The 25570-nt window shown below is 45.9% G+C and overlaps 1 long non-coding RNA gene across 2 annotated transcripts; it reads right to left on the bottom strand.

Moving 5' to 3' along the window:
* Positions 1-5: 5 nt before the first annotated feature.
* On the bottom strand, positions 6-13348 carry LOC119852014. 2 transcript variants are annotated; one of them, XR_005291493.2, is made up of 4 exons: positions 13216-13348; positions 12457-12725; positions 10728-10844; positions 6-617 (listed from the first exon to the last, which is right to left on the bottom strand). It is a non-coding gene; the product is annotated as an uncharacterized LOC119852014 (long non-coding RNA). The 2 variants fall into 2 exon arrangements; XR_005291492.2 differs by having other exon boundaries at positions 12457-13334.
* Between the last annotated feature and the right edge of the window lie 12222 nt (positions 13349-25570).

Genomic DNA, 25570 nt, shown 5'->3' with positions numbered 1-25570 from the left:
AGGTAACAAAACTGTGTTATAATGTGCTATTGTGATTTGCGATAGCAAATGGGCCTTTAGCAAGACTATAGTGTGATAAGGGAACGTGGTTAAAACACCATTCAAGGTTCAATCTTCGTAGGTTCTGCGTAGGAGACTCAGGCTGGACCTTAGAAGATCAGCTAAGCCCCTCTGAGAATGGGGTAACTGCTGGTTAGGCGGCTATGTCAGAACTGCTCGCAGCTTCCTCTCCTGTAGCTATTCAGCTAAGAGGGGTACAGCCTTTCAAGGGACAAAGCCTCACATCTCCTCTTTTCCAATTAAAGATCTTATTCAACATTAATCAAAACTGTATATCCATATAGTCAATAGCTACACAATTCCTATCTATACAATTAAAATTGGCTTGTGACCATTTTAACAATTCTCCTTCAGTCTCTGAGGTCCATGCAGTTTGGTTGATCTGCGCGACAACAGGACTGTCTCTGCATCAGTTGCTTGAGTGCCTGTAGGTCCGTTGCGTGCTCCACTTCCCTTTCTCTTGCAGGCATTGAGGTTTCCTCCTTATGCTCCCTTTCCTCAGGACCCTACTGTAGATGTTTCCTGTCCCGGTGGTAAGTCTGTCCTTCAGGAGTGACCTAGGAGGCAAAGCAGGAGTAACTATTGCCTTTTGTTCTCAACAATTTGTAACATTTATACAGCCAGCATCTGCAGGATGCAAAAATGCTACTTCTTGTAACCTTCTGTGATCCTACATTTTTGTTGGTCTGTATCTGCTTTCTTCAACCCTTTTACGTCATGTCTGTTCTCAGCATCATTTTCTACAAGATGAGGTGGTCTAGTTTTAACTTTTCCATTTAACAGAATCTCTACGGGAGGCAACAAATGTCTCCAGGTGTTACCCTTGTCATAAATATAAAGGGAAAGGTAAACATCTTTAAAATCCCTCCTGGCCAGAGGAAAAATCCTTTCACCTGTAAAGGGTTAAGAAGCTAGGATAACCTCGCTGGCACCTGACCTTAATGACCAATGAGGAGACAAGATACTTTCAAAGCTGGAGGGAGGGAAAAACAAAGGGTCTGTCTGTCTGTGTGATGCTTTTGCCAGGGACAGATCAGGAATGGAGTCTTAGAATTAGTAAGTAATCTAGCTAGATATGCATTAGATTATGATTTCTTTAAATGGCTGAGAAATTAGACTGTGCTGAATAGAATGAATATTCTTGTCTTTGTGTCTTTCTTGTAACTTAAGATTTTGCCTAGAGGGAGTCTCTATGTTTTGAATCTAATTACCCTGTATGGTATTTACCATCCTGATTTTACAGAGGTGATTCTTTTTACCTTTTCTTATATTAAAATTCTTTTTGTAAGAAATGGAATGCTTTTTTCATTGTTCTTAAGATCCAAGAGTTTGGGTCTGTGGTCACCTATGCAAATTGGTGAGGATTTTTATCAAGCCTTCCTCAGGCAGGGGGTACAAAGTTCTGGTGAGGATTTTTGGGGGAAAGACGTTTCCAAACAATGCTTTCTCAAAAATAAACCCAGACATTTGGTGGTGGCAGTAGAAGTCCAAAAGCAAAAGGTAAAATAGTTTGTACTTTGGGGAAGTTTTAACCTAAGCTGGTAAAAGTAAGCTTAGGAGGTTTTCATGCAGGTCCCCACATCTGTACCCTAGAGTTCAGAGTGGGGAAGGAACCTTGATATGGTGGCAGAGCAGTGGGATCAACTTGAAATCATTTTGAGATTTTTTTGAACCGGAAGCACAGATTTGAAAAGGATTTTTTTTTTTCCTTTCGGCTGCTGGAAAGCAGGTTTCCAACAGGAAGTAGTAGGAGTTCGTCTCTCTGCTTTGGGGCCAGAGCAGAGATAAAAGGGAATTGCCTTTTGTGAGCTGGAGTTTTTTCTACCTAAAGGCAGGATAGTTAACCTCCTGCAAGGAAATTCACCAGTCTTCACAGACCTGAAGGGTTTTTTTTGTTTTTTTTTTCTCCTTAAGAGCAACTAGAGGTGTTTTCTGCCTATTTGCCTGGAGCCAAAGGTGTTAGGGGTTTTTTTAGGATTTCTCTGTAGGTTTACAATCACTATCAGAGAATATAGGTATCATATTCAGCACAGCAAAATTTTACAAGCCAAGTTTTGTTTGTTTTATTTTTAAACCTCGGGTGTAAAGTTAGTTAAAAACAGAGAGGTTAGGATGACAGACTCCACGGTTCAACAAAAGCTGGAATTAGCCATATTTGTGGCTGAGGAAAAACAAAAGGAACATGAAAGACAGATAGAACTCATACGGAGAGAAATGGAGGCAAAGGACAAAGACAGGGAGGCAGCAAAAGAGGCAGAAGAACACCAAGCGGCTGCCCACAGGAGAGCAATGGAGGCCAAAGACAAAGAACTGGAGCCAAGGACAAAGAACTGGAGGCCAAGGACAAAGAGAGGAAGCATGTGGAGGAGGAGAAGGAAAAAAAGAGGAAGCATGCACTGGAGATGGAGAAGGCAAAGGCTCAGCAAAATATACCAACAAACCCTAGCAATCCTTCTCCAGGTACCACTTCCCATCCCAGAAAGTTTCCCACCTACAAGGCAGGCGATGATACTGAGGTCTTCTTAGAAAACTTTGAAAGGGCCTGCCTTGGGTACAGCATCTCTACAGACCTATACATGGTAGAGCTGAGGCCACAGCTCAATGGACCCTTAGCTGAGATGACAGCTGAAATGCCTAAGGAACGCATGAACCAGTATGAACTGTTTAAAACCAAGGTAAGAGTCAGAATGGGGCTAACCCTTGAGCATTCCCATTGGCAGTTCAGAGCCCTAAGGTGGAAACCAGACGTTTACCCGACATGCCTACCAAATTGTGAAACATTGGGATGCCTGGATATCAGGAGCAAGTGTTAAATCTCCAGAAGATTTGCACTTCCTAATGCAAATGGAGCAATTCTTAAAGGGTGTTCCTGAGGAAATAGAAAGATACATCCTAGATGGGAAGCCCAAAACTGTAATCGAGGCGGGGGAGATTGGAGCCAAATGGATGGAGGTGGCAGAGAGGAAAAAAACTGGTCACAGTTGGAGCAGAAACCAGAAGGGACAACCTCAGACCACACCCTACTACCAGGGGCCACCCAAGGCCCCACCTACCCCCCAAGGAACCCTCCAGCCACCTTATCATCCCACCACACCGTTCTCCAGCAACCCACCTCTCCCCAGTGACCCGTCAGCTGGACGATGTTTTAAATGTAATGAGCCGGGGCATGTGAAGGCAAACTGCCCCAAGAACCCCAACAGATTACAGTTCATTGCACCGGAATCAAACCAGAGGTCCTCAGGCCCAGATACCTTCCAGATACCCTTGGAGTGGAGGGAAACTGTGAGTGTGGGTGGGAAGAAGGTCACCGCATGGAGGGACACTGGAGCACAGGTGTCGGCTATCCATGCTTCCTTAGTGGACCCCAATTTAATCAACCCAGAGATCCAAGTGATGATTCAACCCTTCAAGTCCAACTCTTTCAATTTGCCTACAGCCAAGTTACCTATCCAGTACAAGGGCTGGTCAGGAACGTGGACTTTTGCAGTTTATGATGATTATCCCATCCCCATGCTATTGGGGGAAGACTTGGACAATCATGTGAAGTCAACCAAGAGGGTAGGAATGCTCACCCGCAGCCAGACTAAACCAGCCATCACGCCTAGCGCTGTTCTGGAAACTTCTACCAGGACCTGGTCAGAGGTGATGGACCCGGACCCCAGGCCAATGTCTGCAACAGCAATAGTGGATCCAGTCCCAGAGACCCAGACAGAGCCAGTCCCAGAACCAGAACCAGCGGAACAACCAGCACCATACCCATTGCCAGCACTGAATCCAGTACTTGCAACCCCAACCCCGGAGGGCCCCACAGAACCTGAACCGGCAGCAGCTAATAACCCTACACAAGAGGCTCAGCCGGAGCCTGAACCCCAACATAGTGCACCAGCGGAGAGCGGTTCACAGTCATTGGAAACAGCCCCATCCCCTATATCGCTTCCAGAGGAACCAAGCATAGGTCCACAATCCAATGAGGAACTGATGTCTCCAGCAGCAAGGGAACAGTTCCAGGCTGAACAGGAAGTAGATGAAATCCTCCAGAGAGCTTGGACGGCAGCACAGAGCAACCCACCACCTCTCAGCTCTTCTAATCTATCCAGGTTTGTTGTAGAAAGAGAACTTTTATACAAGGAAACTCTTTCTGGTAGACACCAGGAAGACTGGCATCCTCAGAGACAGTTGGTAGTTCCAACTAGGTATCGGGTCAAGCTCTTGAGCTTAGCCCACGATCATCCTAGTGCCATGCTGGGGTGAACAGGACCAAAGACCGGTTGGGGAGGTCATTCCACTGGGAGGGAATGGGCAAGGATGTTTCTACCTATGTCCGGTCTTGTGAGGTATGCCAAAAAGTGGGAAAGCCCCAAGACCAGGTCAAAGCTCCTCTTCAGCCACTCCCCATCATTGAAGTTCCATTTCAGCGAGTAGCTGTGGATATTCTGGGTCCTTTTCCAAAAAAGACACCCAGAGGAAAGCAGTACATACTGACTTTCATGGATTTCATGGATTGGGGGTTGGACTAGATGACCTTCTGGGGTCCCTTCCAACCCTGATATTCTATGATTCTATGATTTTGCCACCCGATGGCCGGAAGCAGTAGCTCTAAGCAACACCAGGGCTAAAAGTGTGTTCCAGGCACTAGCAGACATTTTTGCCAGAGTAGGTTGGCCCTCTGACATCCTCACAGATGCAGGAACTAATTTCCTGGCAGGAACTATGAAAAGCCTTTGGGAAGATCATGGGGTAAATCATTTGGTTGCCACTCCTTACCACCATCAAACAAATGGCGTGGTGGAGAAGTTTAATGGAACTTTGGGGGCCAGGATACGTAAATTCATAAATGAGCACTCCAATGATTGGGACCTAGTGTTGCAGCAGTTGCTCTTTGCCTACAGAGCTGTACCACATCCCAGTTTAGGGTTTTCACCATTTGAACTTGTACATGGCCGTGAGGTTAAGGGGCCATTACGTTTGGTGAAGCAGCAATGGGAGGGATTTACACCTTCTCCAGGAACTAACATTCTGGAATTTGTAACCAGCCTACAAAACACCCTCTGAACCTCTCTAGCCCTTGCTAAAGAAAACCTACAGGATGCTCAAAAAGAGCAAAAAGCCTGGTACAATAAACGTGCCAGAGAGCGTTCCTTCAAAGTAGGAGACCAGGTTATGGTCTTAAAGGTGTTCCAGGCCCATAAAATGGAAGCGTTGTGGGAAGGGCCATTCATGGTCCAGGAGCTCCTGGGAGCTGTTAATTATCTCATAGCATTCCCCACCTCCAGCCGAAAGCCTAAGGTATACCATATTAATTCTCTAAAGCCCTTTTATTCCAGAGAATTAAACGTTTGTCAGTTTACAGCGCAAGGAGGAAATGATGCTGAGTGGCCTGAAGGTGCCTACTATGAAGGGAAAAGTGCTGGTGGCATGGAAGAGGTGAACCTCTCCATGACCCTCGGGTGTATGCCACGACAGCAGATCCAGGATCTGTGCACTAGCTATGCGCCAACGTTCTCAGCCACCCCAGGGCTGACTGAACAGGCATACCACTCCATTGACACAGGTAATGCTCACCCAATTAAAGTCCAACCTTACCGGGTGTCTCCTCAGACTAAAACTGCTATAGAACGGGAGATCCAGAATATGTTACAGATGGGTGTAATCTGCCCCTCCCATAGTGCATGGGCATCTCCAGTGGTTCTAGTTCCCAAACCAGATGGGGAGATATGTTTTTGCGTGGACTACCGTAAGCTAAATGCTGTAACTCACCCAGACAACTATCCAATGCCATGCACAGATGAACTATTAGAAAACTGGGATGGGCCCAGTTCATCTCTACCTTGGACTTAACCAAGGGGTACTGGCAGGTACCGGTAGATGAATCCGCCAAGGAAAGCTCAGCCTTCACCACACATGTCGGGCTGTATAAATTTAATGTACTCCCTTTCGGGCTGCGGAATGCACCCACCACCTTCCAAAGACTTGTAGATGGTCTCCTAGTGGGATTAGGAGAATATGCAGTCGCCCACCTTGACGATGTGGCCATATTTTCAGATTCCTGGGCAGAACACCTGGAACATCTACAAAAAGTCTTTGAGCGCATAATGGAGGCAGGACTAACTGTTAAGGCTAAGAAGTGTCAAATAGGCCTAAACAGAGTGACTTACCTTGGACACCAGGTGGGTCAAGGAACTATCAACCCCCTGCAGGCCAAAGTGGATGCTATCCAAAAGTGGCCTGTCCCAAAGTCAAAGAAACAGGTTCAATGCTTCTTAGGCTTGGCCGGTTATTACAGATGATTTGTACCGCAATACAGCCAAATCGCTGCCCCACTGACAGACCTAACCAAAAAGAAACAGCCAAATGCCATTCAGTGGACTGAAGAGTGTCAGAGGCCTTTAACCAACTTAAAGCAACACTCATGTCTGACCCTGTATTAAGAGCCCCAGACTTTGACAAACCATTCCTACTAACCACAGATGCATCCGAGCATGGTGTGGGAGCAGTTTTAATGCAGGAAGGACCGGATCAAGAATTCCACCCTGTAGTGTTTCTCAGCAAAAAACTGTCTGAGAGGTAAAGCAACTGGTCATTCAGTGAAAAAGAATGTTACACCATTATCTACGCTCTGGAAAAGCTATGCCCATATGTTTGGGGACGGCGTTTCCACCTGCAAACCAACCATGCTGCGCTACAGTGGCTTCATACCTCCACGGGAAATAACAAAAAACTTATTCAGTGGAGTTTAGCTCTCCAAGATTTTGATTTCGACATCCAACACATCTCAGGAGCTTCTAACAAAGTGGCTGATGCACTCTCCCATGAAAGTTTCCCAGAATCAACTGGTTAAAATTGTCCTTGAGATGTGGAAAATATTGTTAGTCTTTATATATTTGGTAATATATTTAGAGGTACATGTGTCTTATTAATTCTGTTTTTTCCTAGAGCTCCAGGAAGAAATCCCAGCCAGTGTTTCACCCTAGCTATGATTTGGGGGGGCGTGTCATAAATATAAAAGGAAGGGTAAACAGCTTTAAAATCCTTCCTGGCCAGAGGAAAAATCCTTTCACCTGTAAAGGGTTAAGAAGCTAGGATAACCTCACTGGCACCTGACCACAATGACCAATGAGGAGACAAGATACTTTCAAAGCTGGAGGGAGGGAAAAACAAAGGGTCTGTCTCTCTGTGTGATGCTTTTGCCGGGGACAGATCAGGAATTGAGTCTTAGAATTAGTGAGTAATCTAGCTAGATATGCATTAGATTATGATTTCTTTAAATGGCTGAGAAATTAGACTGTGCTGAATAGAATGAATATTCTTGTCTTTGTGTCTTTCTTGTAACTTAAGGTTTTGCCTAGAGGGATTCTCTATGTTTTGAATCTAATTACCCTGTATGGTATTTACCATCCTGATTTTACAGAGGTGATTCTTTTTACCTTTTCTTATATTAAAATTCTTTTTGTAAGAAATGGAATGCTTTTTTCATTGTTCTTAAGATCCAAGAGTTTGGGTCTGTGGTCACCTATGCAAATTGGTGAGGATTTTTATCAAACCTTCCCCAGGCAGGGGGTACAAGGTTTTGGTGAGGATTTTGGGGGGAAAGATGTTTCCAAACAATGCTTTCTCAAACATAAACCCAGATGTTTGGTGGTGGCAGTGGAAGTCCAAGGGCAAAAGGTAAAACAGTTTGTACCTTGGGGAAGTTTTAACCTAAGCTGGTAAAAGTAAGCTTAGGAGATTTTCATGCAGGTCCCCACATCTGTACCCTAGAGTTCAGAGTGGGGAAGGAACCTTGACAGCCCTATAGTTAAGCAATGCCAAGTAAGGATCTGAATTAGATTTGTTTGCTTTTATTTAGTAGCCCCTTTATTTTTATGCCATCCTCCACTAGACCCTCTGGCTGGGAGGTGGTATCTAAGACTTTCTGTGATATGCTTGAATCCATAGTCTCTCCCAAATAGTTTGAATTCATATCCTACATATTGTGAACCATTGTCTGACATTACCACTGCAGGAATACCATGTCTAGCAAATAGTGATTTAATTTGTGTCACTACATGCTTTGCCATGGCATTGTCCACTGAATCAATCTCTGGAAAGTGTGTGTAATAGTTTAAAATCAAAACATATTCTTTGCCAGCAAAATTGAATAAATCAATACCAACTGTATGCTAGTTTCTAAAGCTTCTTGATGTACCATCATTGGCTCTTTTGAAGGCTCAGGCAGGAATATTTAACGTTTTCCATTTCTTAATTGTTTTCTCAATATCCTCATTTATGTGAGGCCAAAACAACACATCTCTGGCCCTTCTTCTGCAATTTCAATTCCTAAATGTCCTTCATAAATTCTAATAAGAAAATCAGACTGGAACACTTTGGTAATGATTAATCGATCGCTTTTCAACACAACACCATCAATCATTGAAAGTTCTTCTTTGAAGTGAAAATATGGACTAGATATGTCCTGTCCAGGCCAACCTACTGTTATAGCTTTGATCACCCTTTACAAGAGCTCATGTTGTGTTATGGCAGCTGCAGATGTAGTTCACCTTTTGTCAGAGCCTGGGTCATTTTTCTTTCTAAGGTTCACATGCGCTATATAGATTCTGAATCATTTCCTGCTACAGTATTGCCAAAAGCTCTAGATACAGTGTCTACTGGCACTGAATTCCTTCCTGCTTTATATTCTATTTGCAAATCATATAACTGCAATTGAAAAAATAGACTCCGTATTCTGGGAAGGGAGCCAGTCCCTTCTTTGCAATGGATTCAACAGACTTATGGTCTGTTTCAGAAATAACTGGTCATGTATAGATGAACACATGACATTTCTTGCAACCATGCACTAAAGCTAAAGCCTCCTTCCAATTTGCATGTCTAGACACTGAGTTTTAGTGAGTGCCCAGGAAGCATATGCCAGAGATGAACATAATTTGTTGGGGAAAAGTCAACATGGTTTTTGTAAAGGGAAATCATGCCTCGCCAATCTACTAGAATTCTTTGAGGGGGTCAACAACCACGTAGACCAAGGGGATCCAGTGGATATAGTGTACTTGGATTTTCAGAAAGCCTTTGACAAGGTCCCTCACCAAAGGCTGTTAAGCAGAGTAAGCTGTCATGGGATAAGAGGGAGAATGACAGTCGCAAAAGCATTATCGTCCATTAAGTATATTAAAAGTACATAAATATGTGTTACTCTTATAAAAGGGAATTTGCCGAAATCCTGCTGATGCAGCCCTAGAGTTCTTTTATAGTTCTATAGCAGGCTCAGACGCCTCTTGTCACAGCAAGCATTCCTTGAATGAAGAATAGGTAATGTACATTGTTGCTTTGAAGTCAATCACTATTTCCTCTGTATGCTCAGGTAAACTAGTAGTATTAAATAACATAAGGCAATTATCCATTCAAACTATCAGGGCATTCCATTAGGGCATAGACAATTTAAGCTGAAGACAATGTAAATAATATTATTTCCTGCAATATCTTACAACTTTGATCTTAAGGTTAACTGAACCATCTGCATGCATAATATAATGTATTAAGACATAAAAGGGAATTACCATCCACAAGCTAATCTGGCCATGTTGTTAACATCTAACAAAATATAGGTAAACACAGACAAATATAATTAGTACTTACTTCTAATTCTCTAACAATACAGAACGCTCATCCATTTAACATGGTGTTCAGACCTATCTACAAGGAATAGCCCTGTTTACCACTTCAATACTTCCTTAATATGTCTTTAAAGGTTGATTTGGGTCACTTCGCCTGCTCACTGTTTAACCCTTTCTGGCCCAGTGCCACAGGTATATTCTTACTGTCTTGTCCAGGTTCAAATCTGGATCTGCCACCAGTCTTTTTGGATCTCGAAATCCCATCGCTATTTGATCTCTAATTATTGTATCTGTGAGTTGACCATGATTACATGTTTGGCTCAACAGTTTGATAACCAGCATAAATTCTTCATAGATTCATAGATATTAAGGTCAGAAGGGACCATTATGATCATCTAGTCTGACCTCCTGCACAACACAGGCCACAGAATCTCACCCACCCACTCCTGCGAAAACCTCTCACCTATGTCTGAGCTATTGAAGTCCTCAAATCATGGTTTAAAGACTTCAAGGAGCAGAGAATCCTCCAGCAAGTGACCCTTGCCCCATGCTACAGAGGAAGGCAAAAAACCTCCAGGGCCTCTTCCAATCTGTCCTGGAGGAAAATTCCTTCACAACTCCAAATATGGTGATCAGCTAAACTCTGAGCATATGGGCAAGATTCACCAGCCAGATACCGAGAAAAGAATTTTCTGTAGTAACTCAGATCCCACCCCATCTAACATCCCATTACAGGCCATTGAGCCTATTTACCATGAATATTTAAAGATCAATTAATTACCAAAATCATATTATCCCATCATATCATCTCCTCCATAAACTTATCGAGTTTAATCTTAAAGCCAGATAGGTCTTTTGCCCCCAGTGCTTCCCTTGGAAGGCTATTCCAAAATGACTCCCCTTTTCTCTGAGTTCTCGTGTGACATTTATATTTTTTCCAAAATTTGCATTTGTTTGGAGTATGCAGTAGTTGTATAGCATGATTGCTCTGCTTGTCTTAAGGTCATACTATTAAAAACAACTAGTGCTGTTGGCTACATACTATTTAAAACAAATAGCTACCTGCTGCTTTTTTTCTTTTTCAACAAAGACACTTGCTTGCATGTACAGGTTGAATCTCTCTTGAACCTCTTCCAGTTATCTGCTGCATTGCCAGTGTGGTGGGGCAAGGCCAGATGACTATAGGAAAGTAGTGAGAAAAAGGTATGTTAACCCCAGGCTAAACAAATCCCTGTTACCATGGTAACCAAATGGCAGTTGCTCCAGGTTAATCAAGACACCTGGGGCCAATTAAGATCTTTCCAGAAGCAGGGAGGACACTAGGGTTGATTGGGACACCTGAAGCCAATCAGGGGCTGGCTGAAACTAGTTAAAAACCTCCCAGTTAGTCATGTGGGTGTACATGTCAGGAGCTGTAGGAGGAAGTTGCACTGTTGGAGAGGCTGAGCAGTACATACCATATCAGATACAAGGAAGGAAGCCAGCCCTGAAGTAAGGGTGAAGTGGAGCTTGAGGAAGTGGGGGGCTGCTGTGGGGAAGTAGCCCAGGGAATTGTACATATCCTGTTTCTAAAAAGTCAGCTACCATAGCTGATACTATTAGGGTCCCTGGGCTGGAGCCTGGCATAGAGGTGGGGCCTGGGCTCCCGCCTTTTGCCCCCCTGATTAATCACTGAGACTGGGAGACAACAGAGACTGTGCGAGGGAAGGTTGCTTCTCCTCACCTCCCTCACTGGTGTATGATGAAAATGGCTCAGTAGGCTGTGACCCTTGCCTCTAGAGAGAGAAGGGCTATGTGGAGGGTCACAGTGAGCCTCTGAGGCTAGCGAAATCCGCCAAGAAACACGGGACTCATGGAGACAAGGACAGAGCTTTGTCACATCAGATAACGTCAACTCCATTAGAGCTCTCAGCTGGTCCATTTTCTTTATCCCTTTTGTCCTGTACTCTCTTCTCCAGTCACTCATATCCATCTAATCCTGGTGCTATACAGTGTTTGTAGGTTCTGCATAAGGAGACTCAATCAGGACTTTAGGAAGATCAGAATATGTGATGTATTATAAATTCAGCTCAGCAATTCTGAGAAAGGTCTTTCTGCTCAGGTGGCTGTATCAGAACTACTTGCAGCTCACCCGAATGCATGTATTCAGCTAAGCTGTGTGCAGCCCTTAAAGGGACATATCTTCACAGAAGGTCCCATCTACACTGCAGGAACAAACTGTGCTTTCACGGTGGGTATGTCTACACAGGAACTGGAGATGTAATTTCCAGTACAGTTAGAGACACCTGCACTGAAAATATCAGCATAGCCACAGCTGCAAGGGCCCTGACACAGGTTAGCCTTCCTGAGTATATATCTAGTATCTCGAATGGGATTGTACTCAGGGTGGCTAGTCTATCCCATCACTCTTGCAGCTGTGAATACTATTTTTAGCTTGATCAGAACTAGTTGATGTCTACCTAGGTTGGAAATTACACCTCCAGCTCCCATGTGGACATATTCTGTGTCGGGGGACATGCTACTATCATGTTTTCCTGATGCCGATTTCATAGCGTAGATGGGACCCTAACATGTATTGGGAGACTACATGCCTCCCAAACATGGTAGTTACTATAATGTGAATGAGATCTCAGTTTGCCAAAGAACTCATGAACCTGTTCATGAACTCAAGCTGTGCTTTGAACCACACTGACCCAATGTGTGGTTTAGTTTTGACAACGCATAAAATTTGCCATTTTCCAAAGCAGACAAAACTCGGTGGTTTCAAGAAAAACTTGGGGGCTGAACTTACATGAATCACAGCCAAAGCAATGGTTGACACAGACTGTTGTGAACTTGCAACTACTGAGTTGTGTGCCGTTCTGGTTTGGTTTCTAGTCTTCCGGTGTAGAAGTCGATTGAGAGAGGGAATCAGCTGGGATCACTTGTCTGCTGGGTTGAAGGAGACTGAGATAACATATGCCTTCGTCCATCTGGAAGGAGCTGTCTGAGCAATTGCAGGGCTTGTATGAGCTCATTCTTGCTTTGGTCTTCATTGTGGTCTTGATAATAGGCTATGAACTGAACAAGAAAACAAAACAAAACAAAAAACTGTCTGACTTTCACAAACAAACCTTGATTAAGTGATGCACAGAACAAACTTCATAACTTCCTGGACACTTGTCGGAAGGCAGGTTTAGCCAGGAACAGAAGAATAAGATCAGGTCAATAGTTCACCTAAACCAGCATCCTGTGTCATAGCCAGGGCTTCGGCGGTGAGGCTTAGCAGTCAGGGCTAGTGAAAGAGTCCAGTGACATAGGTCAGGGATCAGAATCTACGAGTGGTAGCCTGAGTTTGGGACTGGGATCAGGGTCCTAGCACCGATGCCAAAGGGCAGGTACAGTGACAGAGTTCAAGGGGCAGAGTCAGGACCCATAGCCAGAGTCAGAGTTCAAGCAAGGAAGCCAGGGATCAAGCTGAAGTCAGAGTCCTAGAACCAAAATCAGGGGTCAAAAGCTAGAGTCCCAATACCAAAGCCAAGGAGCAAAGCCAGAATCAGGGTCCAAGTACCAAGGCCAGGGGTCAGGATTGGGGTCGGAGTTCAAGGGGGGAAGCCAAGGGTCCAAGCTGGGGTTCGGAGTCAACCAGCAAGCAAAGAGGCAAGGTCCATCTCTGTGGCCAGTAGGGAAGTCCACCTCATTGCCCAGAGTCTTCCTAGAATTCCTCCTGGGCTTAAATAGAATGCCTGCACCAACCAGGAACCAGGAAGGAAGCTGTCAATCCAGCCTTGGAGGTGGTACTTCCTGTGGTGTTTATCTCCCCAGGCTCTATATAATAATGACGAAGCCCTACCCTGGCTGTCAGCTAGCAGCGTGGAGGTGTCGGCTGTCCCACAGAGCTGGGCTCTGTCCCTGCAGAGGCTCACATCGTGTCTCACGCAGTGGCCAGCACCAGATTCTTTGGAGGAAGGAGTAAGAAACCCCCCACCTGGGCAATTATGGAATAAACTGCTAGAGGAAATTTCTGCCTAACCCCAAAGGTTGGCTTATGCATTAATGTAGCAGGGCCCAATTCTCATAACCCACTACGGGACATAGAGAGCAACCATCATGTTCTCCAGACACACTCCCTCCCTGATCTTGGCCTGTGCTCCTCTTTGCCCTCCCTACACCTAATCTGCCCCCAACACACACCCTCTGATGGGGATTGGGAATAGGGTTGACAAAAGTCCCTTTTGCGGGATGCCTTCGCTACAGGTCATGTTCCCAGGGGGTGGTTCCCCCTCTCCCCTTTAAGGCCCTTTTCTGTTTTCAGGATGGCACGAAGGGGCCTTTAACTGAGAATTAGGCCCCGAGTGTTTATATCCCCTGTAAAAATCACTTCGTATGGAAACAGGCTGCAGCCAAAACTCAGATTCATCCACCCCCACCCGTTAGGGTGATGTAGATCTACGTTTTAAATTCCAGGCCCAGCTCCTGTTGCTTATGCGATATGGTTCCTTTCTGAAGCATTGATTTCCCTCCCATTTAAGCTGGTAAATAGGCAAGATGCAAAAGCATGTGTGAGATTTGTTTCCTCTCTTCAAAGGTAATTAACGGAGCTGATTTTTATGGGCTTCTGCTGTTATTTGCTCTTCTGATTTCCCTCTTATTTCCTGTGATCTAAAAATGGTGCTTTGTGAGAAGCAAGGCGTCGGGGGCTTCTTTTCTTAGTGAGGAATAGAGGGGAAATTGGGCTTTCATACCAGTAAAAACAGCCCATTTGAGAATGTTAAACTAAGGAGACGGCTGAGCTGGCTCATTTGCCTGTACACCTGCCTACCTTCTGTGCATGAATGGCACTGTGGCAGGGCAGTCACTCCACTCCAGTTTGGAAGGGGTTAAAAACAGCCCTGGGAAAGGGCTGCCCCAGGGAACCAATCACAAGCGGGCTTGAGGCAGCCAACCAGGGCCCATCTGGGCCAGTATAAGAAGGGTTCCTGGGGAAAAGGAGGTGGGTCTTGCTCCAGCAGTGGAGCAAGGAGGAACTAGTTGCCTGGTAGAGACAGGGGTGCCTTGGATAGGGCAGGCTGAGCTGGGGACTCTGGCCTGGTGACCTCCCAGGCTGAGGCCTTGTGGCAAAGGCCTGAGGAGATACTAGGGCTGCGGGGAGGCAGCCAGGGCAAGAAAAGGCAGCAAGTCCAACCCCCTTGCCAGTGATGAGTGCCCATGACAGACTGCAGTTTGCCCCTGAGAGAAGGGGCTAGATGACAACTGGCAGTAGTCACTGAGGCAAGGTGAGTATAGGGGGTTGGGGTTCCCTGGGAGGGAAGACCCAGAGTGGGGGGATGCTGCTGTGGGGCAGCATGCCAGGGTAAGGGGTGCCGGGGTCTGGGAGGCACATGGGCCCAGTGGTGGTGGAGACAACAGAGCAGGTAACTGAGGGCAAGAAACTGGCAAGAGGAGGGTGCTCCTGAGCTGGATAAGCTAATTCACAGGCTGACCCGCAGGAGGTGCTGCACCAGTGAGCCCCGCCTTGCTACATGCACCCTTTGTTAGTTGGGCATTTAACCACTCCTAGGGGATCAAAGACAGCAATCAGCCACATATGGTGTACCTGATTTGTTGCAAGATGTGTGATAATGGCATAGGCTCGAAATATGTTTTTGCACCAATTTATCCATCGAAGTTATACTTTCCCTAAACAAAGAGCCAATGGGCATCTTTTGGGCTGTGTGGATTTATCTTAGAATCAAGAGAAACAGCAAAGAAAAGAACAAATAGGTTTGATTTCCCTTTGTCCTGCACCATGCACCGCCATCTCCACCAGTGCAGGAGGGGTGTGAAATGTGACTAGATCAGAATGGTAGTTATTTTACAACCACTCTGCACTCATTTTGTGCATGACTCCAAAACATGCAAGGTGGTGGTGAACTGGGATCTCTGTGCCAGATCCTGCTCTCAGTTACACCAGTGTGAATCCACTGGCCTCATTCTCATTCTGGCAGCACAAAGGGGCCTTAAAGTGAATGTCAATGTAATTTAGGCCCACTTTAAGGGCCCTTTACACTGGCAGGTAAATGGGAATCAGGCTATGGTTGCCATCCTTCTGGGTTTTACCCAGACAGACTGGTTTTTGGCTTCTGTGTCCAAGTGCCATTTAGGGTTGCAAAGTGCCGGGTTTTCAACTGGAAAGTCCAGTCGAAAAGGGGACCTGGTGACCCTAAACTGCACCCAAATCAAGAGTCCAGTTACTGTGGGGCAGGGGAAGGTGCTGGGTCATTATTCTGCCCCAGCTCCGGCTCAGACGGGACCTACCTGCGGGTGGGCTCCTTGAGGCGCTCCAGCAAGCGACAGTAGGAGGGAGGGAGAGGAGTGAGCCACGGGGGCAAGGCCTTGGGGGAAGAGGCAGGACAGGGGTGAGTTCCTCGGGGGCCCGGTTACCATCAATTAGAAAAGGGGCAACCCTAAATCAGACCCTAGACTTCAATGGAGCCACTCTTGATTTTCACTGGTGTAAGAAAGAGGTGGATTCTGCCCCTAATTTATAGGGGCAGTACCCAGCAAACAGAATCATCTCATTTTACAGTTACATTACTACATACAGCACAGTTTAAAAGGCCCAAGGAAAAAGAACCAAGATTTCTTTGGAGATAGGAACTGATTTACTCCCTGTCTTTATCTCCCTTTCTCTTTCAGACACAAGTGTGTGAACAAAACCCACGGACGAAAACAGTGATGCACAATGCTAGTCTAAGGGCAAGGCTACACTTAAAACACAAACTGGCACAGCTGCACCTCTGAGCAGCTATAGCTCTGTGGAGGGGGCACCAGAGCGGGCAACAGCAGTCACCCACCCATAAAGCCAGCCCTGACCCCAACCCCATCCCATGCTGCTCTCACATCTGTGCTGTCCACTACTCTCCGGCTGCCCAGCTCTGAAGGCAGAACCTCCGTCATCAGCCGCACAGAAGTAAGGGTGGTAACACTGCAACCCCCCTACAATAACCTTGTGACCCTCCACAACCCTCTTTTATGTCAGGACCCCCATGGTTATAATACTCTGAAATTTCAGATGCAAATATCTGAATCCATGAAATTGGTGATTATAAAACCATATGACCGTGAAATTGGCCAAGATGGACCGTGAATTTGGTAGGGCCCTAATAATGAGATTTCCCTTCCTTTATGAAGTGCTTTGAAATCTGTTGATAAAAGTGGTATGAAAGAACTATGTATTATTTTATCCTGAGAACCATGACTATGAATGCTTCTTTAATTTTATCCTGGATCTGAGTCCTGGAGAATAATGCAGGATTTGCGTGGGCTTCAGTTTTTTAAGCTCTGTCACCCTGGCATTTACAAGAATCCATCAGCTGTGTCTGTATCTAAGGATAGCATATGTTATAGAGATGGATTATATGTAATTTTTCTGCAATTATTTTATTTTTCTTCTATACTTAGAATAAGAACATAAGATCAGCCATGCTGGGTCAGACCAACTGTCCATCTAGCCCAGTATCCTGTCTTCCAACAGGGGCCAGTGCCAGGTACTTCAGAGGGAATGAACAAAACAGGACAATTTATGAGTGATTCATCCCCTGTTGTCCAATCCAGACATCTGGCAATCAGGGCTTTAGGGACACCCAGAACATGAGGTTGAGTCCCTGACCAACTTGGCTAATAGCTGTTGGAGGAGCTATCCTTCATGAGTATAAGGCATTATCATGTGACCCTCGTCCTTTTACAGCTCTCAGGGGTGTTATTCCATATTCATATTGGTGTAAGTGAGAACAGAATCCAACCCAGAGTTTTTCATATGGATAACACTAGCCCCTTTCCTAGACTTTTATCATTCTCTTGTCACTGTCTAGGGTTAACGGGAAACAATTTGTATCTAAGGAAACAGTCAATGTTCTGCTTAATATTCTCAAACATATTCTCAAAGGGATTCATTCATAACCCAGGTCAGACTCTTCTATGCTTTCCCCTTAAGAAACATCTCCTTTTTATGCACCTCACCAACCAAGATGAGGGAAGACCTTGTCCTGATTGGCTAAGATAGAGGGGAGCTATGCCCCACCCTATATCACAAGGCTCCTAGACCCTGCACACTTAAAGAGACAGTAACCTGGGTTTTCCCACAGTATCTGACTATTACCCTGGGACCACATCTTCTCTTCCAGCATCTGCTCCAAACTCCTGAACCAGGGTTTGGCTGGCCCAGTCCCCACCACATCTTAAAGGGGACAGACCACCCTTTCAGGGAGCCAGACATCGGAGAGGATTGTGTTTGACCCTGGCTTCAATTACCAAAGGACACAAAATATAAAAAAAATATGAAACCAGTAAAACAACTGAGAGAAGAAAAGGAGCAGCTTAGATGACTTAACGCTCAAATTTAGGTTTAGTGGCTGTATCCTCTAAAATTGCTAGGGGCTATAGTCTATGCATAGAATCCCACTGCAGAGGTCTTCTTTTGGGACACTTGAAAAATCATTTGCTCATGCTCAGAGCTCAGCCTACATAAGCACCAAAGCAGGCCTTGAGAAAGCATTACATGTGCCATGTTGAGGAAGCAGCAGAGATCACCAGACACCTTCTTCTGCCCACAGCACCCAATGGACACTCTGGGGCTGATTTTAGTAGCAATCAGACTGTTCTGCTTTTGCAGTTTTCACCAAAATCAACAGGGTTCTGTCAACTGAGGCCTAGAACATTTGGAATTGACCAGATGTAGTTTGCCAAAGTTATCGCAATTCACAGAGACAGACTACATGACAGATCGAGAAATGCCTCTCATTTGAATCATAGAATCATAGAATATCAGGGTTGGAAGGGACCCCAGAAGGTCATCTAGTCCAACCCCCTGCTCAAAGCAGGACCAAGTCCCAGTTAAATCATCCCAGCCAGGGCTTTGTCAAGCCTGACCTTAAAAACCTCTAAGGAAGGAGATTCTACCACCTCCCTAGGTAACGCATTCCAGTGTTTCACCACCCTCTTAGTGAAAAAGTTTTTCCTAATATCCAATCTAAACCTCCCCCATTGCAACTTGAGACCATTACTCCTCGTTCTGTCATCTGCTACCATTGAGAACAGTCTAGAGCCATCCTCTTTGAAACCCCCTTTCAGGTAGTTGAAAGCAGCTATCAAATCCCCCCTCATTCTTCTCTTCTGCAGACTAAACAATCCCAGCTCCCTCAGCCTCTCCTCATAAGTCATGTGCTCTAGACCCCTAATCATTTTTGTTGCCCTTCGTTGTACTCTTTCCAATTTATCCACATCCTTCCTGTAGTGTGGGGCCCAAAACTGGACACAGTACTCCAGATGAGGCCTCACCAGTGTCGAATAGAGGGGAACGATCACGTCCCTCGATCTGCTCGCTATGCCCCTACTTATACAACCCAAAATGCCATTGGCCTTCTTGGCAACAAGGGCACACTGCTGACTCATATCCAGCTTCTCGTCCACTGTCACCCCTAGGTCCTTTTCCGCAGAACTGCTGCCGAGCCATTCGGTCCCTAGTCTGTAGCGGTGCATTGGATTCTTCCATCCTAAGTGCAGGACCCTGCATTTATCCTTATTGAACCTCATTAGATTTCTTTTGGCCCAATCCTCCAATTTGTCTAGGTCCTTCTGTATCCTATCCCTCCCCTCCAGCGTATCTACCACTCCTCCCAGTTTAGTATCATCTGCAAATTTGCTGAGAGTGCAATCCACACCATCCTCCAGATCATTTATGAAGATATTGAACAAAACGGGCCCCAGGACCGACCCCTGGGGCACTCCACTTGACACCGGCTGCCAACTAGACATGGAGCCATTGATCACTACCCGTTGAGCCCGACAATCTAGCCAGCTTTCTACCCACCTTATAGTGCATTCATCCAGCCCATACTTCCTTAACTTGCTGACAAGAATGCTGTGGGAGACCGTGTCAAAAGCTTTGCTAAAGTCAAGAAACAATACATCCACTGCTTTCCCTTCATCCACAGAACCAGTAATCTCATCATAAAAGGCGATTAGATTAGTCAGGCATGACCTTCCCTTGGTGAATCCATGCTGACTGTTCCTGATCACTTTCCTCTCCTCTAAGTGCTTCAGGATTGATTCTTTGAGGACCTGCTCCATGATTTTTCCAGGGACTGAGGTGAGGCTGACCGGCCTGTAGTTCCCAGGATCCTCCTTCTTCCCTTTTTTAAAGATGGGCACTACATTAGCCTTTTTCCAGTCATCCGGGACTTCCCCCGTTCGCCACGAGTTTTCAAAGATAATGGCCAAGGGCTCTGCAATCACAGCCGCCAATTCCCTCAGCACTCTCGGATGCAATTCGTCCGGCCCCATGGACTTGTGCACGTCCAGCTTTTCTAAATAGTCCCTAACCACCTCTATCTCTACAGAGGGCTGGCCATCTCTTCCCCATTTTGTGTTGCCCAGCACAGCAGTCTGGGAGCTGACCTTGTTAGTGAAAACAGAGGCAAAAAAAGCATTGAGTACATTAGCTTTTTCCACATCCTCTGTCACTAGCTTGCCTCCCTCATTCAGTAAGGGGCCCACACTTTCCTTGGCTTTCTTCTTGTTGCCAACATACCTGAAGAAACCCTTCTTGTTACTCTTGAAATCTCTTGCTAGCTGCAGCTCCAGGTGCGATTTGGCCCTCCTGATATCTTTCCTACATGCCCGAGCAATATTTTTATACTCTTCCCTGGTCATATGTCCAACCTTCCACTTCTTGTAAGCTTCTTTTTTATGTTTAAGATCCGCTAGGATTTCACCATTAAGCCAAGCTGGTCGCCTGCCATATTTACTATTCTTTCGACTCATCGGGATGGTTTGTCCCTGTAACCTCAACAGGGATTCCTTGAAATACAGCCAGCTCTCCTGGACTCCCTTCCCTTTCATGTTAGTCCCCCAGGGGATCCTGGCCATCTGTTCCCTGAGGGAGTCAAAGTCTGCTTTCCTGAAGTCCAGGGTCCGTATCCTGCTGCTTACCTTTCTTCCCTGCGTCAGGATCCTGAACTCAACCAACTCATGGTCACTGCCTCCCAGATTCCCATCCACTTTTGCTTCCCCCACTAATTCTACCCGGTTTGTGAGCAGCAGGTCAAGAAAAGCGCTCCCCCTAGTTGGCTCCCCTAGCACTTGCACCAAGAAATTGTCCCCTACGCTTTCCAAAAACTTCCTGAATTGTCTATGCACCGCTGTATTGCTCTCCCAGCAGATATCAGGAAAATTAAAGTCACCCATGAGAATCAGGGCATGCAATCTAGTAGCTTCCGTGAGTTGCCGGAAGAAAGCCTCATCCACCTCATCCCCCTGGTCCAGTGGTCTATAGCAGACTCCCACCATGACATCACTCTTGTTGCACACACTTCTAAACTTAATCCAGAGACACTCAGGTTTTTCCACAGTTTCGTACCGGAGCTCTGAGCAGTCATACTGCTCCCTTACATACAGTGCTACTCCCCCACCTTTTCTGCCCTGCCTGTCCTTCCTGAACAGTTTATAACCATCCATGACTGTATTCCAGTCATGTGAGTTATCCCACCAAGTCTCTGTTATTCCAATCACGTCATAATTCCTTGACATCACCAGGACCTCCAGTTCTCCCTGCTTGTTTCCAAGGCTTTGTGCATTTGTATATAAGCACTTGAGATAACCTGTTGATCGCCCCTCATTCCCAGTATGAGGCAGGAGCCCTCCCCTCACAGACCTTCCTGCCTGTGCTTCCTCCCGGTATCCCGCTTTCCCACTTACCTCAGGGCTTTGGTCTCCTTCCCCCGGTGAACCTAGTTTAAAGCCCTCCTCACTAGGTTAGCCAGCCTGCTGGCAAAGATGTTCTTCCCTCTCTTCGTAAGATGGAGCCCGTCTCTGCCCAGCACTCCTCCTTCATGGAACACCATCCCATGGTCAAAGAATCCAAAGCCTTCTCTCCGACACCACCTGCGTAGCCATTCGTTGACCTCCACGATTCGACGGTCCCTACCCAGGCCTTTTCCTTCCACGGGGAGGATGGACGAGAACACCACTTGCGCCTCCAACTCCTTTATCCTTCTTCCCAGAGCCACGTAGTCCGCAGTGATCCGCTCAAGGTCATTCTTGGCAGTATCATTGGTGCCCACGTGGAGAAGCAGGAAGGGGTAGCGATCCGAGGGCTTGATGAGTCTCGGCAGTCTCTCCGTCACATCACGAATCTTAGCCCCTGGCAAGCAGCAGACTTCTCGGTTTTCCCGGTCAGGGCGGCAGATAGATGACTCAGTCCCCCGGAGGAGAGAGTCCCCGACCACCACCACCCGCCTTCTCCTCTTGGGAGTGGTGGTCGTGGAACCCCCAACCTCAGGACATCGCATCTCATGCCTCCCAACCAGCGGGGTCTCCTTCTGCTTTCTCCCCCCAGACATATCATCTGGTCCACTCTCCGCATTGGTACCTGTGGAGAGAACATGAAAGCGGTTAGTTACCTGTGTCTGTGTTACTGGAACCCGGACATTCCGCTTACCTCTTCTGGAGGTCACATGTTGCCAAGCTTCTTCACTGGCCTCTTGGCTCCTCTGTGCAACCTGCTCTACATCTTTAGAGCTTTGTGCCCCTAGAAGGCTATCCTGAGTTTGGTCCAGAAAATCCTCAGTCTCTCGTATACAACGCAGGGTCGTTACCTGTTGCTCCAGACCTTCAATCTTCTCTTCCAATATGGAGACCAGCTTGCACTTTGTACAGACAAAGTCGCTTCTGTCCTGTGGAAGAAAGACAAACATGGCACATCCAGTGCAGGTCACAACAGCTGAATCCCCCCCTTCCATATCACCTACCTACTACGGAGCTTCCTCAGAGACGTTGGCAAGATGTAAGCCTCACTGGGCTCCCTCCAGGCGAACTCCCAGGCAAACTCCTGCTGTGAGCTGCTCTGCTGTCCCCGCTGCTCCGCTGGTTCGCTGCCGCTCAGCTGGTTCGCGAGGCTCTGGCTATTTTTAAACAGCCAGGCTTCCCTGACGCAAACACACTGTAGGGCCTCATTTCACGTGGCCACAAAGGGGATAATAACACTTCCTGTCAGTATTCTAAACTCTTCCAGGTACTGGCCAGTTTGAATAGTGTCTAGCACAATGAAGGTCCCCAATCTCAGTTGGGGTATCTAGGCAGCACTGCAATATAAATAATAATTTGTTGGAGAATCTTTTATGCACGCCAGACACTAGAGGGAGACATGCTACTGCACCTTTAGCCAATTTTTTGCACCTATCTCACCGCAGCTCTCTGGGGACAGAGCACCAACAATTTTGTCAGTGACATAAAAAGTCTCTGTGCTTTGCCTACCTCTAGCACTTTCTGCTGTGGGAATAATTCCCACTGGGCATTTCAGGTGGAAGTGCCGTAACAAACCGAAAAGCACGTGCACTGAAAGTAACAGGTGATCTTAAATTATCGCTCTAATAAACCAGACCTGGATTAAATTTCCTTGTAAGTGCTGGTTTCTTCAATTGGCTGCAGGCACGTTAGCACTAACTGGAAATAACTTTGGTGTATGTGTGTATCTTGTGGCTTTTGGTTATTTGGTTTTCATTGCCTTTACAGATTTGCCCTACATACACCACTGAACATGATGGGACAAATTACGACTGGTCTTGAACACATGCAGCTAAGGGGGAGAGTGATTTTTCAGCCAACAGAGACAAGGTGGGTGAGGTAATATCTTTTATTGGACCACAAGATCAGGGTGGTGGGGGGAAATCATTTTAAGTTGACCCAAAACAAGGGAACATGGGGGGAGGGGGTTGTTTGTTTGTTTTTAGTGAGCCAAAAAAGTAGTAAAAAAACCCCATTTTATTTCCAGCCATTTTTTATTGTTTAATAAAGTTGAGGGAAATTCCAAAACAAGATGTCTTTCTCAAGCAACACATCAAATCATTTCTTTGTAGCCATGTCAAAACAAAGCCTTTCAACCTTTCCCGTTTTTTTCTTTTTCCTTTTTTTAACGCCTCCAACCAAAACAATTTGCCAAAATTTGACTTTGTGAATTGTTTGTCAACCCAAATCTGCATTTTTCTTTAAAAAAAAAAAAAAGATTCACACAAAAATTTTTGCCCAGCTCTACCCAGGCGTTTTGTCTTCTATTGGTTTGTATTATTGTAACACCAACAGACCCCGGTCGGCGGCAGGCAGGATTGAACTGGAGATCTCTGGAGCTCAGTGCATGAGCCTCTGTCGCCTGAACAAAAAGCCAACTCTCTCTGTTACCTAAGGCTATAAAGCAAACTCATTAATCTCTCACTAAGTGGTCTTGGTGCCACTAGATGGGGCACAACACCACACCCAGGAGGTGTGTGGGTTACACTATGATATCTCAGGTTTTAGAGTAGCAGCCATGTTAGTCTGTATTCGCAAAAAAGAAAAGGAGGACTTATGGCACCTTAGAGACTAACAAATTTATTTGAGCATAAGCTTTCGTGAGCTACAGCATCCAATGAAGTGAGCTGTAGCTCACTTTTTATGATATTTCAGATACCCTGCCACAGGGATAAGTTATCATCACTAAATCAGAACTAAAAGATCAAAGCTTGCGGTCAGACCTAATGCTATATACAGTGAAAGGAAAAAGCAAGCAAGAAATCAATTCTGGGATGATCTGAGTTGTGTCTCATGACAATAAACAACCCAGCTGTCTATCAGCAAACAACAGCAGGAAGAAAGGATAATCGTGTATCTAAGACCACAAAATAGTAGTCTTGTCTTTAGAGGTGCTGAGGGTTACCCTTGAAAGGGCTTGGTCTTTCAAGATGATCTCCCCCCTGGGTTTCCTTTGCATCATTTGAACAGTGCCTAACCAAACTGCAGTGGACTTCTGAAGCTCAGGACAAGATTCCCTGCACCACATTGTGGCCGTTTGTCTTCTCCTAGTGGCAAGACCTCATCTAAAGCTTTAGGAGTCTGCTATTGCCTTCAGACTAATATCAGGTCCTACAATGTAATCAGTAGAGTATCATGCTTTCCAATCCAGAGGCCCCAGATTTGGTCCCTGTAGACTGCCTGTCAAGGGCCATTGTTACATGAGCATAGATTAGGGTGACCAGACAGCAAATGGGAAAAAATCAGGACAGGGGTGGGGGTGTAATAGGAGTCTATATAAGACTTATAAGAATTATAACATTCAAAAACCAGTCGGAGAATACTTCACTCTCTCAGGTCACTCGATTACAGACCTGAGAGTGGCTATCCTTCAACAAAAAAACTTCAGAAACAGACTCCAAAGAGAGACTGCTGAATTGGAATTAATTTGCAAACTGGATACAATTAACTTAGGCTTGAATAGAGACTGGGAATGGATGAGTCATTACACAAAGTAAAACTATTTCCCCATGTTATTTCTCCTCCCCACCCCACCCCCCACTGTTCCTCAGATGTTCTTATTAACTGCTGGAAATGGCCTACCTTGCTTGTCACCATGAAAGGTTTTCCTCCTTCCCCCCCCCGCTGCTGGTGATGGCTCATCTTAAGTGATCACTCTCCTTACAGTGTGTATGATAAAACCCATTGTTTCATGTTCTCTGTGTGTGTATATAAATCTCCCAACCTTATTTTCCACCAAATGCATCCGATGAAGTGAGCTGTAGCTCACAAAAGCTTATGCTCAAATAAATTTGTTAGACTCTAAGGTGCCACAAGTACTCCTTTTCTTTTTGCAAATACAGACTAACACAGCTGCTACTCTGAAACCTAACAAGCATACAGCACTTTTCATCCGAAGATCTCAAAGCACTTTACAAATAAGGTCAGTGTCATTATCCCCATTTTACAGATGGGGAAACTGAGTCATTGGGATGATGAAGTGACTGGCCCAAGGTCACCCAGCGGGCCAGTGGCAGAGCCACGGATATGCCAGCTCCCCTGAGCTCTATCCTCCAGGTTACACTGCCTCCAGTACTAACTCAGTGTCTCACTATAGGCCCACC

Source organism: Dermochelys coriacea, chromosome 2, assembly GCF_009764565.3.
Source record: "Dermochelys coriacea isolate rDerCor1 chromosome 2, rDerCor1.pri.v4, whole genome shotgun sequence".
Lineage (NCBI taxonomy): Eukaryota > Metazoa > Chordata > Testudines > Dermochelyidae > Dermochelys > Dermochelys coriacea.
Note: the sequence above shows the minus strand (reverse complement) of the source record. Positions and strands in the feature narration are given on the sequence as shown.